This window comes from Vulpes lagopus, chromosome 17 (assembly GCF_018345385.1).
Source record: "Vulpes lagopus strain Blue_001 chromosome 17, ASM1834538v1, whole genome shotgun sequence".
Lineage (NCBI taxonomy): Eukaryota > Metazoa > Chordata > Mammalia > Carnivora > Canidae > Vulpes > Vulpes lagopus.
This window is the reverse complement of record NC_054840.1, coordinates 31,896,382-31,905,206: the sequence shown is the minus strand read 5'-3', so window position 1 is coordinate 31,905,206 and position 8,825 is coordinate 31,896,382.

Below are 8,825 nucleotides of genomic sequence, written 5' to 3'. Positions count from 1 at the left end.
ACTCCCACCAGACCCCCCGGCCCTGCCCCCAGCCGGAGGATCCTGAAGGCACCCCACATCTGGGCCTCCAGGTCCCCACCCATGTAATCGTTCTTCCTCCGGATCCCCAAGGAACACCTTGCTTCCTTCGGGTGTCCCTTTATCAGGGGCCACAGGGCACACACAAAGTCCTCGTGTTAGCTCATGCTGGTGAGCCACGCCTCAACCATCCAGAGCTTCCATGCTGCTTCCCTGGGGCCATGTCCTCCCAGGTGTCTCCACCTCTGCCAGCCTCTGAATGTGACGGTGAAGATGAGCCATCACAACAGACCCTCAGGTGGGACAAAAAACCTGCCCCATGGGGATGAACCAAGTGGACACAGCATCGTTATGTCCCCCTGCTCCCCAGTCACCAAGGTGCCTCAGGATCAGGCACGGTCCACTGGGACTCACTGCTGGTGGCCTCCTGGAGTGTGGGCAGGACCCTGGCCTGTTCTGTTCCAGCTGTGCCATCACCCTGGGTGCAGTGTGGGCACCTGCAGGTCCCTGGAATCTCAAAGCAAAGATTTGATTGTGGCCACAACTGCAACAGGGAGACCTCCAAGTGTGACATACCTGAGTGAGAAAGACACTCCAGAACTCCTGGGGGCCAGGTTGTCCTACCCCCATATCTCCAGACACACAGGGACACGCATGTGCACACAGCATGCATACTGCCACATATATGAACATGCAGATACATAGGCTGCACTCCCTACACGCCCCTCCCACACACACGGCTTGTGCATGTGGACACATGCACACATACAGCATGTGCACATGGACATGCATCCACGCATGGCATGTGCATGTGAACACACACATAGCACATGCACATGGACACACATGTCATGCACATATGGACACACCATGTGCACGTGGACATACACAGCCCACACATGCACACATACAGCATGTGTACGTGGACACACGTGGCATATGCACATGGGCACACACACCTTGCGTACTGCACACATCACACATGAGCAGCCTGTGCACATGCACACACACTCTCACATTGGGTCTGCAGCATTCAGCAGAGGTCCTCATGGAAAGCCAAGCACAGCCTGCATGTCCAGCACCTCTCTGGACAGTCCCAGGGAGCTGCTTCCATGGAGCCAAGCCACCCCAGAACTGCTGAGGGTTCTTGTCTCCACTGCCCTTGGGTTACGACAGGAGTTTCATTGGTGTCCTGGCCCCAGGGGTCTGGGCTGGGGTCCTGTTAGGCAGTCCATAGACAGATGCCATATGTTGCCATGATGTGGAAGTGACAAAGGGCTTATATGTTGAATATATAAAGAGCGCCTACAAATCAATAAAATCTGAGGGACGTTGTTGGTCCGTGGTCAGTGTTGATCCTGAATCCAGTTCTGACATAAGAGTTTTCCCTACACCAAGCAATTCTGTGCAGCCCCAGCTGGGTGTCCTGCAGTGTGACTCAATCCTGACACCATCTACCTGGACCTGGCGTCAGACCCCACAGGCTGAGGGCTTGGTCCCATGCGACCACCCTGCTTGCACTTCAGATACCAGTCACGAGTCTGGGCCATCACCCATGCTTTGGGTCGAATGGCCATAAATCAGAGGTTCCCACAACCCCCTCCTTGGGTTCGATTACTTTGCTAGAATGGCTCACAGAACTCAGGGAAACCAGTTAACTCACTAGATTATAGGTTTATTACCAAGAATGTTCAAGGATACAAATCAACCACTGGAGGAACAGATACACAGGGCAAGGTCAGTAGCGAGAGAATTTCTGTCCTCCTGGAGTTGGGGGCCCAGCACACTGGCACATGGAAGCCATCTCTGGTTCACAAACCTGGACGCTCTCTGATCCCTGTCCTCTTCAGTTTTATGAGGTTTCACTACACAGGTGTGGTTGGTTGACTCATGGGCCACTGGTGATTGATTCCACCTCCCTCAGGAACCCCCTGGAAATCAGGGGGCAGGGCTGAATGTCCACCCTCATTCAGGGCCAGCTCCCTTGGCAACCAGCCCTTCTCCTTCTGCCATATATCAGAGTCACCTCATTCACTAAACCCAGTCATGGTGTGAGGGGCTTGTGAGTGAAAAGAGACACATCTGATCCTGGTGGCTGGAGGTGGTTTCAGGAACCCAGGACCAAAGACCAAATATAGTAACAAAAGATGCTCCCATGGCTCTTCTTTCAAGAAATTCCAAGAGTTTTGGAAGATGGGACACAAACAAACATACATGTACAATGAGTTGCAAAACCACAGCAACCCAGGGGGAAAGCGGGAAGGCATCTCGGGCAGGCCCACGGCAAAGGAGGGGAGTCCCAAGGGTTGGTGCACCTGTGAGAAGACAGTGCAACTGAGAATGCGATGCGCAAAGCAGACCAGATGTTGATGCCACCTGCCACCCACCATCGCAGCTGATCTGAGCAGTCCGACGCCCACATCAATGAGCAGATGGGTGCTGGGAACCCAGATATATTTCGGGTAGGAAAGTAAATCAACACAGCCACTTGGGAAAGTGCGTTATCTGTGAAGTTGAACATACAGTAGCAGACCCAGTTCTGGGTGCCCCTGGCACCCCACTCTGTACACACTAGTTCTCCCACCACCAGCTGTAACTATTCTCCACCTGCTTGGGGTGCAGCTCTAACAGCTCGCCCCAGGAGCACCCCAGGGGCTGCCTTACCTGGAGATGCCGGGGATTCAAGCCCAGCCCGGGCAGGGAAGGCGGGGGGGAGGCTGCAGCCAGCTGCTGACTGACTCGAGCGTGCAGATGCTGGGCACCCCTGTGCTCTGGAGCTCCCTGTGGGTCAGGCTGGGCTCGGCTTCACCTGAAGCCAAATCTGCTCTCCGGCCGTCCTCCACCTCCTCCTCACTTTCTCCTGAAAGTGCCCCAGTGCTGGATCGGGGACACCCCCACTTCAGGCTCTGCTGCTCAGGAGTTCCAGCCCGGGATGCAGTACATCCCCAAACACCCCAATACCACCCACAGCTCTGTGCCCAATGGTGCATGCGCACAATCTGTCACACACACGTGAGTGTTCACGAACCCCAGATGAGAACCGACAGAAATGCCGGCCGCATCAGATCAGCAAGAAGGACCTGCTGGCAGGTGGCATGGACACCTGGGGACAGCACCTTAGGTAAACTCACATCCCCCCCAGGAGCTGCTGAAGTCCTTACCCACAGCACCTCAGAACGTGGCCTCACTTGGAGGCGTATAATTGTTACCATGCCGGTGTCATGGTGGCAGATCTCTGAGATATGAGCACCTGTGTGCCTCCCAAACGCCCCAACACCAGCAGCTGTCACTGTGCGATGCTCGCCACGCTGGCACACGGGAAGTGGCGCTCCCACGCAGGAAACACATTTACCAGGATATAACATGAGGCCGTTCGGAGGTAGGGGGGCTAATCCAGTGTGACTGGCGGGCATATATGGGGAAGAGAAAGACAGACACACAGACACATGGGGAGCGAGAGTGCAGCAATGTGCCTGGAGGTACGGGCACCACCAGAAGCCAGGAGAGCAGCGTGGCACACACTCTCGGGGGCAGGCGGGGGCGCCACGGAAGGAAGCAGCCCTCCCCACGCCTCCACATCAGGCTTGGACTCCAGACGGGCAGAGAATATGCTGCTGTTGTTTTAGGCCACCCGGTCTGGGGTGCATTGTCACAGCACAACAAACAGAGGTGGGTTCCAGCGCGGGAATTCAGGTTCCCTGAGGCTACATACTGGTCCTGCCTGGTCAAACACGTCTCCAGTCTCCTCTGCCTGTCCCCCTGTCTGGAGCAATCTCCTGTCCACTGCCATCCCTTTCTTTACAACTGCTGACTCCTCACACCATCCTGCTTCTCTTGGACATCACCTCTGGAAGCTTGCTGTAACCCCCACTTCTGGGATCAGCCCTGTTCAGTGCTCCTTGAACCCCCACCCTCCCAGCCTTTCCCTGCAAGTGTCCCGTGGAAGTGGATACACCTTGTCCCTCTTTTCAGTAGGCTGGGAGCCCCCTCACGAGCAAGGACTGAGCTGTCATTCATTCCTGCCAGTGTCTTGAATAGGCCTGCTACGTGCTTGACAGTGGTACTTGATATCTATTACAGATAAATGAGTTAATGGCTGGGCATTTACATGAACACTGGTGTGGGGTTGGTGAATGGGTAGATGGGTGAACAGATGGATAGGTGGAGGAAGAAAGGGAAGGAGGGGTACAAGAATGAACGGGAGAGTGTGTGGGTGGATGATGGATGATGATAGATGGTAGAGGGATGGATGGATAGATGAATGTGTGGATGGATGGTTGATGGGCAGGTGCTTGGGTTGATGGATAGTGGATGGATGGATGGGTGGATGATGGATAAATGGATGGACGGGTGGGTGGATGGATGGATGGATGGATGGATGGATGGATGATGGATGGATGGGTGGAAAGGGATGGATGGATGAATATGTGGATGGATGGTTGATGGGCAGGTCCTTGGGTTGACGGATAGTGGATGGATGGATGATGGATGAGTGGGTGGGTGGAGGAGTACGTGGATGGATGAGTATAGACGGTGGATGGGTGCATGAATGAGTGCAAGGTCCTGTGTCACATCTAAAGTCTCTCATTCTGGTAAATCCACCCTGTAGGGCTTGACACATGAGTGCTACATTTATTCTCCAAAGAGATGGCAGGCTCTTTGATATAAGTGGAACTAATTTCAAAACACCTGGAGCCTTGTTTTCCCCCCACACCAACCTGCTGCAGAAAGCAGCTCCCTGGGAGGGAGGAGCCTGCCTCTGCCTTTTTTCTGTCAGTGGCACATCTCAGGCTCCCTGTCCACACTGCACTTTACCATTGGATTTACACTCTTCGCCAAATGACCTTTAGACACCAAGTCTGGTTGTTAAAGCCCAGGAAAGCCGTGAGATTTTTCCTTTGAGACAAGCATTTTAATAAAGGCTCTGCATCAGGGAAATAGGTGATTTATAGGGTAAGTGGATTCTCCGTGTTTGGATATTCTTATTTTTCTTACACAATCCCCTTTAATCTCTGCAGACTCATCTGAGTAGCCAAAGTTCATGGCCTTTACCTGCCACCTGATTACTGATAGCAGAGAAATGGATTGTCTCGTTTGAGATTCAGTTCAGGAGTGAAGTCCCATGCTCTGCTATCCCCCCCCCCCCCCCTCAGGAGATCAGAGTCCTCAAACCCTGTCCACCTGGCTGGCCAGGGAAGGATCCCCAGAGCTGACAACAAAACAAAAACCAGCCACATGCAGCCCCCTCCGCCTGTCGGGCGGTCCTGGGGACCCCTTCTGCCGCTGCCCTGTTAGATGTTCTCTCACAGAATAGAAATGTCAGAAGACTTCCATTTAGGGAGGCTGGCTTCATTTTCTTTTTAACAAAATAGAAAATGTCCAAGTCAGGTGCACCTGAGAAGGACGAGATCCACCTTGAAGAACATGTGCTTCAGGGGTATGCATGTGGGAGTGAGCGAGATGGAGGTCTGGAGACAGAGAGCAAGGACGGGAGGAGAAGACCAGGAAGGAGGTGGGGAGGCAGGGGCTGGAAGTCAGGCTGCGCCAGGTCGTGGACACAGGGCCCAGCCCTTCGTAGGCTGCTCAGGATGGCTGGTCAGCCCCGCCCCACAGCTGCCCGTCTGCCTGAGCTGGCAGGTGGGAGGAGGCAGGTCTGAGAAGGAGCCATATCCCGAGGGGGCTGTCATCTGGGCACACAGCAGAAGGGCAACTGTAGCGGTGTCTCTGGGCAGGACACCTCACCACCTCTAGTGCTTCAACGTGAACCACACGGTACAGCCAAGGCCACAGGTCACAGACACCAGTGCACGCCAGCCAGCTGTGCACAGAACTGTTCAATCACATGGAAATGCAAGTCCAACACTGGACAGGACACCTGCGTTTCAGGGGAGGGAAAGCCAGAAATGCAGACTCATCCTCCAGTGCAGGCTGCTGAGCCAGTCAAGATTCCTGGTCACCTTCACCGAACTCAAGGGCCTGGGGTCGCTTGCAGGGGCCCCTGGGAACAGCAGGAGGCTGTGCAGGGATCACAGGGAGCTGGCCTGGAGGCAGACGTCCCCACCTCCTCTGCCTATCGCTGGAGCCGAGGCCCCAGGGGAGGCTGGTGGCCACAGTGCAAGTCCCAGGCACCCTACAGGAGGCCCTCATGGCCACCCACCCCAAGCTAGCTGCAGCGTAGCCCCGTCTCCGGCATGGTCCCATGTGGGGCCCTTTCTCGCACCTTCTCTTGGTCGGCTCGCCCTGGACATGGTCGGTCGGTTACACAGTTGGAGACCCACGGGAGCTGAGACCCTGAGTGCCCCAGCTACAGACATCCACCCATGTCTCAGAGACCAAAGACACTCTTCTCTTTCCCTGTCTGCTCCCCTTCACTGTCCCAGGGGGCTTAGACAAACAGGGGACCCTCATGAACCCCCGGGGTAGCAGCCCCCGTCCTGAGGAGGAAGTTTGCCTAGAGGAGGGTCCTCTGGGCACAGTGTGCAAATATGAGGCACGGTTGGCTTGGAAATCTTGCTCCTCCAAACTGAATGCAAATACCTCTGGTTTCCGTAACTGAATTACTGAATTTTACTGAATTTACTGAATTTTAAAAATCAAGCCTGTGTTGACTTATGCACCAAATGTATTTATCTGGAATGTAAATACTTTTACTTATTACAGGAGCTAAGCTCCTCTTCCTTAAAGTTATTTGTTGTGTGGATGAAGGGTCCCTCAGACTGGGTAGGAGCCGAGGGCTGCAGGAGCCGCCAGGGGAGCTCAGGCTCAGCCGCAGGAGCAGGAGCAGGAGCCAAGCCGCCTGCAAACCCCGCGGGCCTTGCCCCCGTCTGGACCTAGGGCTAATATTTGTAGTGGCTTCTCAGCAAACACACTCCTAGGAGGGTTATCACCCATCTGCTGTTAGACGTTCGGATATCCGCTAAGCCTTTTTCATACAGAGAAACTGAATCTAAAATTCTAAAAAGTTCTATTACACCACAAAATGATCATTTAAAAACTGAGAAGGTGCAGGGGACCGTCATCCTGTGAGGCAGCGAGCAGAACGTCCTCCCGTCACGAGCCATCTGGGGGTCTGGGGGCAAGTCCGCACGGCCGGCTCCTTGCGAGGGGGAGCGCCAGGTGGAGACTGAGCTGGGCTTCCAGAGGCGCCTCCTCCCCTGCTTCACCCCTCAGACCCGGGTCAGGGCTTGCCCGAAGCGTCAGGGTAGCTGAAACCTGGCGAGGGTGCAGAGAGAACCCCACGAGCTGGTTCCACGAGCAGCCATCTGTCCGTCAGCAACGGAGCCCTTGCCGCCACACTTACTGGTTACTGCTGGCACACAGAAAAGCTTTCAATCCAATCCAGTTAGCTTGTTTAGGGCTCTATGGGACTTTCTAACTAGGAATGCAAATTTTCTGAAACACACGGACCCACAGTGCTGACCACAGCCAGTGGGTGCTGCTCCCCCTCGTATCCCAGGGACGGCGGCCACAGTAGGTGAGGAGGGTCTGCAGGAAGCTGCCCCTGGGGCTGGCGGCTGCCTCTGACCGGGCTGCTCCGCTGTGCAGTGCCAGGGGAGCCTGAGGTCACCCTGCTCCCACTGCCTTCCCTGTGGGTTCCTCCCCGGGACGATGCTCCACCACTGCCTGTTTGGTGAGGTTGGTTTAGTTAAAACTGGATGACCTGAGCGAGCGGGTGCAGTGCAGGGCACACACGCTTGGCCGGGCCACGGCCTGGGGCCAGTTCCTCTGCGTGCAGCCTGGGGCAGCACCCCACCTCCTGGGCACTGGGGCCCCTCCCAGCCCCCCGCCCCTCAGCCCTGCTTCACCCCTCCCATCTCAGCCCCTCCCTGCCCCAGCTGGTCACTCTGAGGCCAGCAGGGATGTCCACAGGGTAGGGGTGGAGGCTGCACAGCCCACGGGAGGCAGAGGGATGCCTGACCCTCCGCCCCCCACATGGCCTAGGTCTTTGGGGGTCAGTATTTTGACTGCATACTGCAAGACACGGAGAGCTGGGCATGGACGCTGTGCCCTAGTTAGGAAATCTGTTTTGCTCAGAGATGAGTTTGCAAACCTGAAATTACCTTGTGTATATTCCAGAATTGAGCGAGCAGCAAACATGCTGCAGATAATCAGAACCTGCTGCGTAATTGGCAGGCCTAGCACAACACGAGAATCCAGGGCCCTTCTCGAGACTCATTAACACTCAGGATGGCGGCTGTGGAGGTCCACATGAGCCCCCCACCCCGAGCACGAGGCCCCAGGGGCAGCAGGTGTCACCTCAAGGGAAGCGAGCTGCAGAGACAGGAAGGGGCTGCAGGGGACAGTGGGCCGGGCCCAAGGGGGCGGTGTGGAGGCCACAAGGGGCCGTGACCCAGACGCGTGCTGGCTGGAGGGCCGGTGTAGCCTGACACCGGTGCATGTGCGGCACATGTCCTTCCTCTCCCCGGAGTGTGTGCATGGTGCGCCCCGGCAGCCGGTCCACTTCATCTGTGTCCACGCTGGTGTTTGCCTGCTTCTCTCTCTGGCGTGACCATGTTATTGTGCTCACGCGCAGACCTGGACACCCTGAAGCCACGCAGCCGCGGATGTCTAGCCACCAGCCCCCACCACCACCACCACCACGCCAACACCTGCTGGTTTGCCCCTGACCCCTTCGGCCCCGCGGCTCCGGAACAGGAGGATGCCGCGCACCTGCTCCTTTTCCACACCGCAGGACGTGGCTGCCCGGCCTCGGGTCCCGGTCATCCAGGACTCTCTTGCACTGGGATCCAGCCACCTCGGATCTTCGCTACCACAAAGAATGCCACCACGAGTCTGCTGGCGCCTAC